The 18,591-nt window shown below is 39.0% G+C and overlaps 1 protein-coding gene across 4 annotated transcripts in view; it reads right to left on the bottom strand.

Moving 5' to 3' along the window:
• Positions 1-18,591, bottom strand: part of TTBK2 (tau tubulin kinase 2) — a 151,165-nt gene that overhangs the window by 93,120 nt on the left and 39,454 nt on the right. The window lies entirely within an intron of this gene.

The following is an 18,591-nucleotide window of genomic DNA, read 5'->3' as shown; positions in this document are numbered from 1 at the left end:
ACCGGCCGAAGAGGCAAGAGACTTTTTCTTCCCTCTTTGTTTCCTGGTGCGCGAGGAGAGGGGTTTAAGAGCGCTGCTTAAAGGAACTCCAGAGACGGGCGCGAGCCGCGGCTAAAAGCGTGAACCCCAGAGACGGGCGCGAGCCGCGGCTGAGGGCGCGAGCCCCCGAGACGGGCGCGAGCCGCGGCGGGAAGCGCGAGCCCCAGAGACGGGCGCGAGCCGCGGCTGAAACCGCGGACCCCAGAAACGGGCGGGAGACGCTGGGGCTGCTGCTGCCACCACCAGGGGGGCTGTGTGCGAGCACAGGTCACTCTCCGCGCCCCTCTTTCGCGGAGCCTGTGCAGGCCGCCACTGCCAGGTTCCCGGGATCCAGGGACAACTTCCCCGGGAGTACGCACGGCGGGTCTCAGGCTGGTGCAGCGTCACGCCGCCTCTGCCGCCGTAGGCCCGCCCCGCACACAGTGCCCCGCCTTCCCCCATCCCCCAACCCCCGGCCTGAGTGAGCCGGAGCTCCCGAATCAGCGGCTCCTTTAACCCCGTCCTGTCTGAGCAAAAAAACAGGACGCCCTCCAGCGACCTGAGCGCAGGGGCAGGGCCGGGTACAAAGCTGAGCTCCTGTGAGCTGTGAGAGCAGGGAGGAGAGGGGGAGGTCTCTCCCGGCAGCCGCGGAGGCGGAGGATTGAAGCTCCACAATCAACTTGATGTGCCCTGCATTGTGGAATACCTGAATAGACAGGGAGTGATCCCAAATTGAAGAGGTGGAATTTAGGAGCGAGATCTGTGATTTTTTTCCTTTTTCCTCTTTTTGTGAATGTGTGCGTGTATGCTTCTGTGTGAGATCTTGTCTGTACACTCTTGCTTCCACCATTTGTCCTAGGGCTCTATCCGTCCATGGTTTTTTTTTTTTTTTTTTTAATTTTTTTTTAATAATTAATTTTAATTTTAATAACTTTATTGAACTTTACCTTCGTTCTTTCTTTCTTTCTTTCCTTCCCTCCTTCCCTCCTTTAGACAGCGAATCACCCCAGGTTGAGGGGGTGGTCTCTGGGAGCAGGATTTATGGTTTTTCCCCCTTTGCCTCTCTTTGTGAACGTGTATGTGTATTCTTCTGTGTAAGATTTTCTCTGTATAGCTTTGCTTCCAACAGGTGTCCTAGGGCTCTATCCGCCCATGGTTTTTTTTTTTTTAATTTTTTTTCTCAATAATTAATTTTAATTGTAATAACTTTATTGTACTTTACCTTCGTTCTTTCTTTCTTTCTTTCCTTCCTTCCTTCCCTCCTTTAGACAGCGAATCACCCCAGGTTGAGGAGGTGGTCTCTGGGAGCAGGATTTATGATTTTTCCCCCTTTGCCTCTCTTAGTGAACGTGTATGTGTATGCTTCTGTGTAAGATTTTCTCTGTATAGCTTTGCTTCCAACATTTGTCCTAGGGCTCTATCCGTCCATGGTTTTTTTTAAAAAAAAAATTTTTTTTTCTTAATAATTAATTTTAATTGTAATAACATTATTGTACTTTACCTTCATTCTTTCTTTCTTTCCTTCCTTCCTTCCCTCCTTTAGACAGCGAATCACCCCAGGTTGAGGAGGTGGTCTCTGGGAGCAGGATTTATGATTTTTCCCCCTTTGCCTCTCTTTGTGAACACGTATGTGTATGCTTCTGTGTAAGATTTTCTCTGTATAGCTCTGTTTCCAACATTTGTCCTAGGGTTTCTATCTGTTCTTTTTTTTTTCTTTCTAAATATTTTTTAGTACAATAACTATATTATACTTTATTTTATTTTTACTGTATCTTCTTTCTTTCAGTCTTTTTTCCTTCTTTCCCTCCTTCCTTCCTCCCTTCCTCCCTCCCTCCCTCCCTCCTTTCTTTCCTTCTTTGCTTCTTTCTTCCTTCCTTCCTTTCCTCCTTTCCTTCTTTCTTTCCTCAAACTTCTACTAATTCTCTCTACATTTTCTCCTTCTTTCCCTCCTTCCTTCCTTCCTTCCCCCTCCCTCCCTTTCTTTCCTTCTTTGCTTCTTTCTTCCTTCCTTCCTTTCCTCCTTTCCTTCTTTCTTTCCTCATACTTCTACTAATTCGCTCTACATTTTCTCCTTCTTTCCCTCCTACCTTCCTTCCTTCCTCCCTCCCTCCCTCCTTTCTTTCCTTCTTTGCTTCTTTCTTCCTTCCTTCCTTTCCTCCTTTCCTTCTCTCTTTCCTCAAACTTCTACTAATTCTCTCTACATTTTCTCCTTTCCCTCCTTCTTTCCTTCCTTCCTCCCTCCCTCCCTCCCTCCCTCCCTCCTTTCTTTCCTTCTTTGCTTCTTTCTTCCTTCCTTCCTTTCCTCCTTTCCCTCTTTCTTTCCTCATACTTCTACTAATTCTCTCTACATTTTCTCCTTCTTTCCCTCCTTCCTTCCTTCCTTCCTCCCTCCCTCCTTTCTTTCCTTCTTTGCTTCTTTCTTCCTTCCTTCCTTTCCTCCTTTCCTTCTTTCTTTCCTCATACTTCTAATAATTCTCTCTACTTTTCCTCCCTTTTACTCTGAGCCGTGTGGATGAAAGGCTCTTGGTGCTCCAGCCCAGGAGGCAGGGCTCTGCCTCTGAGGTAGGAGAGCCAACTTCAGGACACTGATCAACAAGAGACCTCCCAGCTCCACATAATATTAAACGGTGGAAATCTCCCAGAGACCTCCATCTTAACACCAGCACCCAGCTTCACTCAACGACCAGCAAGCCACAGTGCTGGACAACCTATGCCAAACAACTAGCAAAACAGGAACATAACCCCACCCATTAGCAGAGAGGCTGCCTAAAATCATAACAAGGCCACAGACACCCCAAAACACACCACCAGACGTGAACCTGCCCACTAGAGAGACAAGATCCAGCCTCATCCAGCACAACCCAGGCACTAGTCCCCTCCACCAGGAAGCCTACACAACCCGCTGAAACAACCTTAGCCACTGGAGACAGACATCAAAAACAACGGGAACTACGAACGTGCAGCCTGCAAAAAGGAGACCCCAAACACAGTAAGATAAGCAAAATGAGAAGACAGAAAAACACACATCAGATGAAGGAGCAAGATAAAAACCCACCAGACCTAACAAATGAAGAGGAAATAGGCAATCTACCTGAAAAAGAATTCAGAATAATGATAGTAAGGATGATCCGAAATCTTGGAAGTAGAATGGACAAAATGCAAGAAACAGTTAACAAGGACCTACAAGAACTAAAGATGAAACAAGCAACGATGAACAACGCAATAAATGAAATTAAAAGTACTCTAGATAGGATCAATAGCAGAATAACTGAGGCAGAAGAACGGATAAGTGACCTGGAAGATAAAGTAGTGGAAATAACTACTGCAGAGCAGAATAAAGAAAAAAGAATGAAAAGAACTGAGGACAGTCTCAGAGAGCTCTGGGACAACATTAAACGCACCAACATTCGAATTATAGGGGTTCCAGAAGAAGAAGAAAAAAAGAAAGGGACTGAGAAAATATTTGAAGAGATTATAGTTGAAAACTTCCCTAATATGGGAAAGGAAATAGTTAATCAAGTCCAGGAAGCACAGAGAGTCCCATACAGGATAAATCCAAGGAAAAATACGCCAAGACACATACTAATCAAACTATCAAAAATTAAATACAAAGAAAGCATATTAAAAGCAGCAAGGGAAAAACAACAAATAACACACAAGGGAATCCCCATAAGGTTAACAGCTGATCTCTCAGCAGAAACCCTACAAGCCAGAAGGGAGTGGCAGGACATACTGAAAGTGATGAAGGAGAAAAACCTGCAACCAAGACTACTCTACCCAGCAAGGATCTCATTCAGATTTGATGGAGAAATTAAAACCTTTACAGACAAGCAAAAGCTGAAAGAGTTCAGCACCACCAAACCAGCTTTACAACAAATGCTAAAGGAACTTCTCTAGATAAGAAATGCAAAAGAAGGAAACGACCTATAATAACGAACCCAAAACAATATAGAAAATGGGAATACGAACATACATATCGATAATTACCTTAAATGTAAATGGACTAAATGCTCCCACCAAAAGACACAGATTGGCTGAATGGATACAAAAACAAGACCCTTATATATGCTGTCTACAAGAGACCCACCTCAGACCTAGAGACACATACAGACTGAAGTAAGGGGATGGAAAAAGATATTCCATGCAAATGGAAAACCAAAAGAAAGCTGGAGTAGCAATTCTCATATCAGACAAAATAGACTTTAAAATAAGGACTATTAAAAGGGATAAAGAAGGACACTACATAATGATCAAGGGATCGATCCAAGAAGAAGATTTAACAATTGTAAATATTTATGCACCCAACATAGGAGCACCTCAATACGTAAGGCAAATACTAACAGCCATAAAAGGGGAAATTGACAGTAACACATTCATAGTAGGGGACTTTAACACCCCACTTTCACCCATGGACAGATCATCCAAAATGAAAATAAATAAGGAAACACAAGCTTTAAATGATACATTAAACAAGATGGACTTAATTGATATTTATAGGACACTCCATCCAAAAACAACAGAATACACATTTTTCTCAAGTGCTCATGGAACATTCTCCAGGATAGATCATATCTTGGCTCACAAATCAAGTCTTGGTAAATTTAAGAAAATTGAAATTGTATCAAGTATCTTTTCCGACCACAACGCCATGAGACTAGATATCAATTACAGGAAAAGATCTGTAAAATATACAAACACATGGAGGCTAAACAATACACTACTTAATAATGAAGTGATCACTGAAGAAATCAAAGAGGAAATAAAAAAATACCTAGAAACAAATGACAATGGAGACACAACGACCCAAAACCTATGGGATGCAGCAAAAGCAGTTCTAAGGGGGAAGTTTATAGCAATACAAGCCCACCTTAAGAAGCAGGAAACATCTCGAATAAACAACCTAACCTTGCACCTCAAGCAATTAGAGAAAGAAGAACAAAAAAGCCCCAAAGCTAGCAGAAGGAAAGAAATCATAAAAATCAGATCAGAAATAAATGAAAAAGAAATGAAGGAAACGATAGCAAAGATCAATAAAACTAAAAGCTGGTTCTTTGAGAGGATAAACAAAATAGATAAACCACTAGCCAGACTCATCAAGAAAAAAAGGGAGAAGACTCAAATCAATAGAATTAGAAATGAGAAAGGAGAAATAACAACTGACACTGCAGAAATAAAAAAAATCATGAGAGATTACTACAAGCAACTCTATGCCAATAAAATGGACAATCTGGAAGAAATGGACAAATTCTTAGAAATGCACAACCTGCCAAGACTGAATCAGGAAGAAATAGAAAATATGAACAGACCAATCACAAGCACTGAAATTGAAACTGTGATTAAAAATCTTCCAACAAACAAAAGCCCAGGACCAGATGGCTTCACAGGTGAATTCTATCAAACATTTAGAGAAGAGCTAACACCTATCCTTCTCGAACTCTTCCAAAATATAGCAGAGGGAGGAACACTCCCAAATTCCTTCTACGAGGCCACCATCACCTTGATACCAAAACCAGACAAAGATGTCACAAAGAAAGAAAACTACAGGCCAATATCACTGATGAACATAGATGCAAAAATCCTCAACAAAATACTAGCAAACAGAATCCAACAGCACATTAAAAGGATCATACACCATGATCAAGTGGGGTTTATTCCAGGAATGCAGGGATTCTTCAATATACGCAAATCTATCAATGTGATAAACCATATTAACAAATTGAAGGAGAAAAACCATATGATCATCTCAATAGATGCAGAGAAAGCTTTCGACAAAATTCAACACCCATTTATGATAAAAACCCTCCAGAAAGTAGGCATAGAGGGAACTTTCCTCAACATAATAAAGGCCATATATGACAAGCCCACAGCAAACATCATCCTCAATGGTGAAAAACTGAAAGCATTTCCACTAAGATCAGGAACAAGACAAGGTTGCCCACTCTCACCACTCTTATTCAACATAGTTTTGGAAGTTTTAGCCACAGCAATCAGAGAAGAAAAGGAAATAAAAGGAATCCAAATCGGAAAAGAAGAAGTAAAGCTGTCACTGTTTGCAGATGACATGATACTATACATAGAGAATCCTAAAGATGCTACCAGAAAACTACTAGAGCTAATCAATGAATTTGGTAAAGTAGCAGGATACAAAATTAATGCACAGAAATCTCTGGCATTCCTATATACTAATGATGAAAAATCTGAAAGTGAAATCAAGAAAACACTCCCATTTACCATTGCAACAAAAAGAATAAAATATCTAGGAATAAACCTACCTAAGGATACGAAAGACCTGTATGCAGAAAATTATAAGACACTGATGAAAGAAATTAAAGATGATACAAATAGATGGAGAGATATACCATGTTCTTGGATGGGAAGAATCAACATTGTGAAAATGACTCTACTACCCAAAGCAATCTACAGATTCAATGCAATCCCTATCAAACTACCACTGGCATTTTTCACAGAACTAGAACAAAAAATTTCGCAATTTGTATGGAAACACAAAAGACCCCGAATAGCCAAAGCAATCTTGAGAACGAAAAAAGGAGCTGGAGGAATCAGGCTCCCTGACTTCAGACTATACTACAAAGCAACAGTAATTAAGACAGTATGGTACTGGCACAAAAACAGAAAGATAGATCAGTGGAACAGGATAGAAAGCCCAGAGATAAACCCACGCACATATGGACACCTTATCTTTGATAAAGGAGGCAGGAATGTACAGTGGAGAAAGGACAGCCTCTTCAATAAATGGTGCTGGGAAAACTGGACACGTACATGTAAAAGTATGAGATTAGATCACTCCCTAACACCATACACAAAAATAAGCTCAAAATGGATTAAAAACCTAAATGTAAGGCCAGAAACTATCAAACTCTTAGAGGAAAACATAGGAAGAACACTCTATGACATAAATCACAGCAAGATCCTTTCTGACCCACCTCCTAGAGTAATGGAAATAAAAACAAAAATAAACAAATGGGACCTAATGAAACTTCAAAGCTTTTGCACAGCAAAGGAAACCATAATCAAGACCAAAAGACAACCCTCAGAATGGGAGAAAACATTTGCAAATGAAGCAACTGACAAAGGATTAATCTCCAAAATTTACAAGCAGCTCATGCAGCTCAATAACAAAAAAACAAACAACCCCATCCAAAAATGGGCAGAAGACCTAAATAGACATTTCTCCAAAGAAGATATACAGAATGCCAACAAACACATGAAAGAATGCTCAACATCATTAATCATTAGAGAAATGCAAATCAAAACTACAATGAGATATCATCTCACACCAGTCAGAATGGCCATCATCAAAAAATCTAGAAACAATAAATGCTGGAGAGGGTGTGGAGAAAAGGGGACACTCTTGCACTGCTGGTGGGAATGTGAATTGGTTCAGCCACTATGGAGAACAGTATGGAGGTTCCTTAAAAAACTACAAATAGAATTACCATATGACCCAGCAATCCCACTACTGGGCATATACCCTGAGAAAACCAAAATTCAAAAAGAGTCATGTACCAAAATGTTCATTGCAGCTCTATTTACAATAGCCCGGAGATGGAAAGAACCTAAGCGCCCATCATCGGACGAATGGATAAAGAAGATGTGGCACATATACACAATGGAATATTACTCAGCCTTAAAAAGAAATGAAATTGAGTTATTTGTAATGAGATGGATAGACCTAGAGTCTGTCATACAGAGTGAAGTAAGTCAGAAAGACAAAGACAAATACCGTATGCTAACACATATATATGGAATTTAAGGGGAAAAAATGTCATGAAGAACCTAGGGATAAGACAGGAATAGAGGCGCAGACCTACTGGAGAACGGACTTGAGGATATGGGGAGGGGGAAGGGTGAGTTTTGACAGGGCGAGAGAGAGTCATGGACATATACACACTAACAAACGTAGTAAGGTAGATAGCTAGGGGGAAGCAGCCGCAAGGCACAGAGATATTAGCTCGGGGCTTTGGGACAGCCTGGAGGGGTGGGGGGGGGGGAGAGTGGGAGGGAGGGAGATGCAAGAGGGAAGACACATGGGAGCACATGTATATGTATGGCTGATTCACTTTGTTATAAAGCAGAAACTAACACACCATTGTAAAGCAATTATACCCCAATAAAGATGTTAAAAAAAAAAAAAAGAAGATGCAAGAAATATTTAACAAAGACCTAGAAGAATTAAAGAACAAACACACAGAGATGAACAATACAATAACCGAAATGAAAAATACACTAGAAGGAATCAATAGCAGAATAAGTGACGCAGAAGAACAGATAAGTGACCTGGAAGACAGAATGGTGGAATTCACTGCTGCAGAACAGAATAAAGAAAAAAGAATGAAAAGAAATGAAGACAGCCTAAGAGACCTCTGGGATAACATTAAACACAACAACATTCACATTATAGATGTCCCAGAAGTAGAAGAGAGAGAGAAAGGACCTGAGAAAATATTTGAAGAGATTATAGTTGAAAACTTCCCTAACAAGTGAAAGGAAAGAGCCACCCAAGTCCAGGAAGTACAGAGAGTCCCATACAGGATAAACCCAAGAAGAAACACACCAAGACACAAGTAATCAAATTGGCAAAAATTAAAGACAAAGAAAAATTACTGAAAGCAGCAAGGGAAAAATGACAAATAACATACAAGGGAACTCATAAGATTAAGAGCTGATATCTCAGCAGAAACTGTACAAGCCAGAAGGGAGTGGCATGGTATACTTAAAGTGATGAAAGGGAAGAACCTACAACCAAGATTACTCTACCCAGCAAGGATCTCATTCAGATTCGATGGAGAAATCAAAAGCTTTACAAACAAGCAAAAGCTAAGAGAATTTAGCACCACCAAACCAGCTCTACAACAAATGCTAAAGGAACTTCTCTAAGTGGGAAACACAAGAGAAAAAAACGAACTACAAAAACAAACCCAAAACAATTAAGAAAATGGTCATAGGAACATACATACCGATAATTACCTTAAACGTGAATGGATTAAGTGCTCCAACCAAAAGAGACAGGCTTGCTGAATGGGTACAAAAACAAGACCCATAAGTAAGCTGTCTACAAGAGACCCACTTCAGACATAGGGACACATACAGACTGAAAGTGAGGGGATGGAAAAAGATATTCCATGCAAATGGAAATCAAAAGAAAGCTGGAGTAGCAAAACTTATATCAGATAAAATAGACTTCAAAGTAAAGAATGTTACAAGAGACAAGGAAGGACACTACATAAGGATCAAGGGATCAATCCAAGAAGAAGACATAACAATCATAAATATATATGCACCCAACATAGGAGCACCACAATATATAAGGCAACTGCTAACAGCTCTAAAAGAGGAAATCGACAGAAACACAATAATAGTGGGGGACTTTAACACCTCACTTACACCAATGGACAGATCATCCAAAATGAAAATAAATAAGGAAACACAAGCTTTAAATGACAAAACAGACCAGATTTAATTGATAAATTAAATAGATTTAATTGATATTTATAGGACATTCCATCCAAAAACAGCAGATTATACTTTCTTCTCAAGTGCACACGGAACATTCTCCAGGATAGATCATACCTTGTGTCACAAATCAAGCCTCAGTAAATGTAAGAAAACTGAAATCATATCAAGCATCTTTTCTGACCACAATGCTATGAGATTAGAAATCGATTACAGGGGAAAAAACATAAAAAACACAAACACATGGAGGCTAAACAATACGTTACTGAAGAACCAAGAGAGCACTGAAGAAATCAAAAAGGAAATAAAAAAATACCTAGAGACAAATGACAATGAAAACATGAAGATCCAAAACCTATGGGATGCCCCAAAAGTAGTTCTAAGAGGGAAGTTTATACCTATACAAGCCTACCTCGAGAAACGAGAAACATCTCAAATAAACAATCTAACGTTACAACTAAAGGAACTACAGAAAGAAGAACAAACAAAACCCAAAGTTAGCAGAAGGAAAGAAATCATAAAGATCAGAGCAGAAATAAATGAAGTCGAAACAAAGAAAACAATAGCAAAGATCAATAAAACTAAAAGCTGGTTCTTTGAGAAGATAAGCAAAATTGATAAACCATTAGCCAGACTCATCAAGAAAAAGAGGGAGAGGACTCAAATCAATAAAATTAGAAATAAAAAAGGAGAAGGTGCAATAGACACCACAGAAATCCAAAGCATCCTAAGAGACTACTACAAGCAACTCTATGCCAATAAAATGGAGAACCTAGAAGAAATGGACAAATTCTTAGAAAGGTATAACCTTCCAAGACTGAACCAGGAAGAAATAGAAAATATGAACAGACAAATGACAAGTTAGGAAATTGAAACTGACTAAAAATCTTCCAACAAACAAAAATCCAGGACCAGATGGCTTCACAGTGAATTCTATCAAACATTTAGAGAAGAGCTAACACCCATCCTTCTCAAACTCTTCCAAAAAATTGCAGAGGAAGGAACACTCCCAACCTCATTCTATGAGGCCACCATCACCCTGATACCAAAAGATAGCAGAAAAACATATTACAAAAAAAAAAAAAATTACAGACCAATATCACTGATGAATATAGATGCAAAAATCCTCAACAAAATACTATCAAACAGAATCCAACAACACGTTAAAAGTATCATACACCATGATCAAGTGGGATTTATCCCAGGGATTCAGGATTCTTCAATATATGCAAATCAATCAATGTGATATACCATATTAACAAACTGAAGAATAAAAACCATATGATCATCTCAATAGATGCAGAAAAAGCTTCTGACAAAATTCAACACCCATTTATGATAAAAACTCTCCAAAAGTGGGCATAGAGGGAAACTACCTCAACATAATAAAGGCCATATATGACAAACCCACAGCAAACATCATTCTCAATGGTGAAAAACTGAAAGCATTTCCTTTAAGATCAGGGAGAAGACAAGGATGTCCACTCTCACCACTATTATTTAACATAGTTTTGGAAGTCCTAGCCACAGCAATCAGAGAAGAAAAAGATATAAAAGGAATCCAAATTTGAAAAGAAGAAGTAAAACTGTCACTGTTTGCAGATGACATGATACTATACATAGAGAATCCTACAGATGCCACCAGAAAACTACTAGAGCTAATCAATGAATTTGGTAAAGTTGCAGGATACAAAATTAATGCACAGAAATCTCTTGCATTCCTATACACTAATGATGAAAAGTCTGAAAGGGAAATTAAAGAAACACTCCCATTTATCACTGCAACAAAAAGAATAAAATACCTAGGAATAAACCTACCTAGGGAGACAAAAGACCTGTATGCAGAAAACTATAAGACACTGATGAAAGAAATTAAAGATGATACCAACAGATGGAGAGATATACCATGTTCTTCGACTGGAAGAATCAATATTGTGAAAATGACTATACTACCCAAAGCAATCTACAGATTCAACGCAATCCCGATCAAATTACCAATGGCATTTTTTACAGAACTAGAACAAAAAATCTTAAAATTTGTATGGAGACACAAAAGACCCCTAAGAGCCAAAGCATTCTTGAGGGAAAAAAACAGAGCTGGAGGAATCAGACTCTGACTTCAGACTAGACTACAAAGCTACAGTGATCAAGACAATATGGTACTGGCACAAAAACAGAAATATTGATCAATGGAACAGGATAGAAAGCCCGGAGATAAACCCACGCACCTATGGTCAACTAACCTATGACAAAGGAGGCAAGGATATACAATGGAGAAAAGACAGTCTCTTCAATAAGTGGTGCTGGGAAAACTGGACAGCTACATGTAAAAGAATGAAATTAGAACACTCCCTAACACCATATACAAAAATAAACTCAAAATGGATTTGAGACCTAAATGTAACACCGGGCACTATAAAATTCTTAGAGGAAAACATAGGAAGAACACTCTTTGACATAAGCCACAGCAAGATATTTTTTGATCCACCTCCTAGAGTAATGGAAATAAAACCAAAAATAAACAAATGGGACCTAATGAAACTTCAAAGCTTTTGCACAGCAAAGGAAATCATAAACAAGACAAAAAGACAACCCTCAGAATGAGAGAAAATATTTGCAAACGAGTCAACAGACAAAGAATTAATCTCCAAAATATATAAACAGCTCATGCAGCCCCATATTAAAAAAACAAACAACCCAATCCAAAATGGGCAGAACAGCTAAATAAACATTTCTCCAAAGAACACGTACAGATGGCCAAGAAGCACATGAAAAGCTGCTCAACATCACTAATTGTTAGAGAAATGCAAATCAAAACTACAATGAGGTATCACCTCACACCAGTTAGAATGGGCATCATCAGAACATCTACAAACAACAAATGCTGGAGAGGGTGTGGAGAAAAGGGAGCCCTCTTGTACTGTTGGTGGGAATGTAAATTGATACAGCCACTATGGAGAAAAGTATGGAGGTTCCTTAAAAACCTAAAAATAGAATTACCATATGACCCAGTAATCCCACTACTGGGCATACCCCAGAGAAAACCATAATTCAAAAAGACACATGCAGGGACTTCCCTGGTGGTGCACTGCTTAAGAATCCGCCTGCCAATGCAGGGGACATGGGTTCGTGCCCTGGTCTGGGAAGATCCCACATGCCGTGGAGCAACTAAGCCCGTGCACCACAACTACGGAGCCTGCGCTCTAGAGCCCGTGAGTCACAACTACTCAGCTCATGTGCCACAACTATTGAAGCCCACCCACGTATAGCCCAGGCTCTGCAACAAGAGAAGCCACCTCAGTGAGAAGCTCACGCACCACATCGAAGAGTAGCCCCCACTTGCGGCAACTAGCGAAAGCCTGTGCACAGCAATGAAGCCCAATGCAGCCAAAAATAAAGGAAAAAAAAAAAAGACACATGCACCCCAATGTTCATTGCAGCACTATTTACAACAGCCAGGTCATGGAAGCTACCTAAATGCCCATCTACAGATGAATAGATAAAGATGTGGTACATGTATACAATGGAATATTACTCACCCATAAAAAGGAACGAAATTGGGTCATTTGTAGAGACATGGATGCATCTAAAGACTGTCATACAGAGTGAAGTAAGTCAGAAAGAGAAAGACAAATATCGTATATTAACACATATATGTGGAACCTAGAAAATGGTACAAATGAACTGGTTTGCAGAGCAGAAACTGAGACACAGAAGTAGAGAAAAAACGTATGGACACCAAGGGGGGAAAGCGGCAGGGGGTGGGGGTGTGATGAATTGGGAGTTTGGAATTGACATGTATACACTGATGTGTATAAAATGGATGACTAATAAGAACCTGCTGTATAAAAAAATAAATAAAATAAAATTTTAAAACAAACGAAAAACACTTCACTATTCACAAAAGGGCACAACTTGGTATTCTAAAAATTGGTAAATAAAAAGGAAAAAATTCAAGCCTTTATCCTACCCTTCTTGTAGTAACTATTATTTCAGGGGAAACAAACAGCTAATGAAATAAAGTTCTACTCTGTAGAATAATTCCAATTCAGAAATTTGGAAGGAATAAGAGAATTAGAAAAATCACCATTTTGCAACCTCTGTAGAAACAATGGATCAAGACAATGTACTCAGGACTTTCCTGGTGGCACAGTGATTAAGAATCCACCTGCCAAAGCAGGGGACACAGGTTCGATCCCTGGTCTGGGAAGATCCTACATGCCGCGGACCAACTAAGCCCATGTGCCACAACTACTGAGCCTGAGCTCTAAAGCCTGCGAGCCGCAACCACTGAAGCCCGTGCACCTAGAGCCCGTGCTCCACAACGAGAGAAGCCGCCGTAATGAGAAGCCCGCACACCGCAACAAAGAGTAGCCCAGTCTCCACAACTAGAGAAAGCCCGCACGCAGCAATGAAGACCCAACGCAGTTTATTTAAAAATAAATAAATTTATTTTTTAAAAAAGCCTCTGGGTCTAACTACAAGTTCACAGGAAATGTGGAGGATAGAGGAACAACACTGCAAGGATGTGATCAATGAAATCCAGAATGTGGACTATTCTATCAAACTAAGAACTTCATTTCTCAACAAATAAATGGCAAGGCCAAAATTTAAAAGAAAAAAAAAGTAGGGGAGGGGGAACTCTTACATATTAAGAGAGACTTAAGAGAGATGTCAACCAAATGCAATGTCCCTACCATGTGACGTGAAACTTGATTTGAACAATTCAATGGTAAAAGGATATTTTTGAGATAGTGGGAGAAATTAAATACTGGCTGCTAGATTTTATATGGTACTGAGAAATAACTTAATTTCCTTAGGTGTTTTAGACTATAGTGTTTATGTTATTAATAAAGGAGTCCCCTAATGTAAATTATGGACTTTAGTTAATAATAATGTATCAATACTGGTTCACCAATTGTAACAAATGTACTATACTAATGCAAGATGTTATTAATAGAGAAAACTGTAGATGGGGTTTATTAATAGAGGAAACTGTAGAAACTGCTCATTTTTTCTGTAAACCTAAACCAGTTCCAAAAAGTAAAGTCTATTAATTAAAAAAAAGAAACACTGGAACATGGGCTTCCTCTCCAATGAGATTCTCCAATCCATTCTTAAAACTGGTCACCTGAAGAGTTTCCATAGTAATTTCACTTTCTCAATAATGCAGATTTCCCCAAATTTTCTTAATGTTTAACATGAGCTACTTCTCATATCATTTTTTTTTCTTGGTAGGGAATAAGTGACTAAGACTTTCTATATTCCAATAGATATAATTTAATGGATTCACAAAATCATCAACCATCAACAGAGCTCTTACAGGCGAAGTAATGTCTGTCAATTTTTGATATGTTTCCAAACACCCCTTCCCCAACCTCAACCCAACAGATTTCCTACTGGCCTGTAATTCATAACTCTGAAATAAAGACTATTTTCATTAAAAAATAAAAATGGAGACCTTATCTATTAGATAAAGACCCATACTGAAGTATTTACAGATGATATGATGCCTAGGATTTCTTTTGAAATACTTCAGCAAGCTGGGAAAAAATGTAGGATATAGATGCAACAAGCCTGGCCAAACACTGATACTTACCGAAGCTGAGTAACGGGTACATGAATGCTCATTATACAATTATATTTTTATGTATATTTAAGATTTTTCATAATAAAAATTTAGGGGAAAAAAACAAATTTAAGATTTGCCTGTCTCACTGCAGGATTCTAGACATGTATAAAATTTTGTTAAGATTGGAAAGGAAATCTATCTTTTTAAAAAGTATTGATGGGGCTTCCCTGGTGGCGCAGTGGTTGAAAGTCCACCTGCCGATGCAGGGGACATGGGTTCATGCCCCAGTTCAGGAAGACCCCACATGCCGCAGGGCGGCTGGGCCCGTGAGCCATGACCACTGAGCCTGCGCGTCCGGAGCCTGTGCTCCACAATGGGAGAGGCCACAACAGTGAGAGGCCTGTGTACCGCAAAAAAAAAAAAAAAAGTATTGATGGTAGGTACTGCAGAATTACTAGCGATCAGATTTGGAATCACAGGACAAAAGGGTTTTGTTCCCCTCTTGTACCAGCACTGCAAATAAAACTTATTTATTAAAATGAAAAAAACAATGAGTGGTGCGGTGAGATAAGAGTTCAAGAGACCATAAAGAGTGGTGCGGTGAGATAGAGTTCAAGAGACCATAAAAATGGAGAAGTACAGATCGGTAGAATGTCCCTATAAAATATTTATTAAGATGGGAGAGAAGAGAGAAAAAAGAATCTAACAGAGTAGGGAGGCAATAACGCTTTGCACAGTGTCAAAGCAAATAAATTGAAAACAAAGATTGGAAGATAGTATAGTCATAAACTGACCGAAGAAACACAAATAAATGGTTATATAGAGATGTAGCTCTGAACAATGATATTAATAAAAGGAAAAGCTTAATAAGTTTTACAGTTCTATTTAATAAGGAAACTTCAGAGAATAACTGAGTATAGAAGTACTACCTAAGAGGCCTATAGACAAGTGGTCTGGTTGAGCAGTGACTAAAACATTCAGACTCATTTGTAAAACCCAAGTATAATTCAGGAGTTTAGCTTGATTCAATAGAGAATTGTAGGATATACATCCAGAATATTTCAGAGAGCTTTGAAAAGAGAGTTATCTCCTATAGTAGCGTGGGGAAGGTCATTCAGAAGGAAAGATGAAAAAAAAAAAAAGAAGGAAAGATGAGGTAAAATCTTAAGGCCTTCACACTTTAGGGCCAATAAGAAAGGAACATACTACTATGAGAGTTATGCACGAGCCGAGGGAATCTAGGATTGTTAAGTACCGGAAAGACTGGGAGAAAACTCAGAACTGAAGGAATCCAGGAAAAGACATTATGAGAATTTTAAATAGGGGGATTGATTTTTAAAAGAAACAAAACTTAGGGTTCAGGCTAAATTCATCATAAAAAAACATAAAAAAAGAAACAGGGCTTCCCTGGTGGCGCAGTGGTTGAGAGTCCGCCTGCCGATGCAGGGGACACAGGTTCGTGTCCCGGTCTGGGAAGATCCCACATGCCACGGAGCAGCTGGGCCCGTGAGCCATGGCCGCTGAGCCTGTGCGTCCAGAGCCTGTGCTCCGCAACGGAAGAGGCCACAACAGTGAGAGGCCCACGTACCGCAAAAAAAAAAAAAAAAAAAAAAAAAAAAAAAACCAAAGAAACAAATCCTATACCAGTTATCAAAAACTGAACATCAACTTTAAACCAACTAATCCTATAAAGGGCTAGCCTCTGGTTATATACCTATTCCTTGCACATTTAGTCTTTTTATTGGGGTCACTGAGTAAGAAAATCATTATGCCAACAGGCAGGCAGAAGCAAGCAGCTCAGCACCATAAAAATGTTCTCAAAGTGTACAGATTCCAAAGCACCTTCAACAAAAAGAAATTGTGAGGCATAAGTATGCAGAAGGCACAGTCAGAAAGCCAAGAAAAGAAAGTCAAGGGCTGTCCATTGAAATACAGACCAAAAGATTAAAAATCTACTTATTTTGGAAAGTGAAGAGTCCTGAGGCATAGGATGTCACGTGGTAATAAGCAAGAAAGAAAAACATTTTAGGTAATAGTACGAAAGATAAAATAAGAAGGAAAGGACAGACTCAACATCCAAGGATCTCTAATTCACCCATTAAAAGGTACTAAACTGTTCTTCAAGCTTTATCACGTACAATGCTAAGTAAACCATGGCCAAAATAGGCAGGAGAACTTACTGGAAGGGCTACAAAGCTGTATCCTGCCTCATCTAGAAGCATCTCCTCAGGACCAAGTAGGAGAAAGACAGGTGAAGCAGCACCGTCCAAGCCAAGCTGATGTTGACATACCCTTTATGGACTTAGCTGAAAGTAAAACAGATCTCTTGGGATCTGTGCAAACCATGAAGTGGTAGCTCCAGCTGCACCTGTTTGTGGCCCCTATGTCACTGAGCTGGAAACAGCTCGAAAGAAATAGGGAAAAAGCAGAAAAGGTGAGAAAAAGAGAACACCATCCTTTCCTCTATCCTTTCTTCTCCAGTCATCCATTTTTTCTAGTAGTGACAATGGGTGCTGATCTATCCACTGTCTTCCTGATTTCCCATGTTTTAGGAAAGCTAAGTTTAGGCTAAAAGTAACTATTAAACAGAGCTATAATTTTATTAGCATCATGCTCTAATGAAATAAGCCAACTAGTAGAGAAACTCGGACAATGAGAAAGCTTAAGGCAAACAGCAATGATTAAAAGAATAGATGTTGCCAGAATACATAATACACATTTCATTAACTTAACAGAAATTTATTTACTAGAATTCCAGACATCATCACATCAGTGATTCACAAAGACAGCACATTCACCCTAGAGACTACACAGCCGTGAATTTGAGAGTCCTAAGCTACATAGCACTTTTGTTTTTAGTAAAAGGTGAAAGATTTATTCAATCTGAAGAGAAACCAGAGTATACATAGCATTTTGTCCTTGCTATTTCTACCAACTACAGTTATTTCTACCAATTATAGCAACTTCCTTTGCTCTCTATATTAGTACTAAATTCCTTTACATGCTAATGAATGTCCCATAGCAATATCAAACCTTCTAGAGCTTAACAAGATCATTTAATGTGCTAATCACCCCTATTTAATTTTGATTCAGATAAAACAGTTAAATATTAAATATCAGTAATACCAGATTATGTCATAAACTGAAAATACAAAGATGAATCAAACTAGCCATGTATTCAGGGTTTTAATCACTTGATTGATGTCGGAAAAATAGTTATTTATGCTTGTGGTAAAACAATAGGGATCCAAGTCATAAAATGGACCTCAAAAATGATGACAGGGCCAGAAAGTTATTCGATTAAACTGAAGCTAATGAAATCAACATATAACAAATACTATTATTTTTAATCCATCCTTCAGTGTGATTTGAAGGCAGCTTCCTTAATGGGATTAAAGCATGTTTAACATCCAAAAACATAAGTAGAAACAACTCAGAGGTATTCATGTTTGGCTATTTTTTTTTAAAAGGCAAGTTTTACCATAACAGACATTATGAAAACACTTTCTAAAGCAGAATGTTTCAGG

This window comes from Phocoena sinus, chromosome 2 (genome assembly GCF_008692025.1).
Source record: "Phocoena sinus isolate mPhoSin1 chromosome 2, mPhoSin1.pri, whole genome shotgun sequence".
NCBI lineage: Eukaryota > Metazoa > Chordata > Mammalia > Artiodactyla > Phocoenidae > Phocoena > Phocoena sinus.
This window is presented reverse-complemented; position numbering and strand designations above follow the sequence as displayed.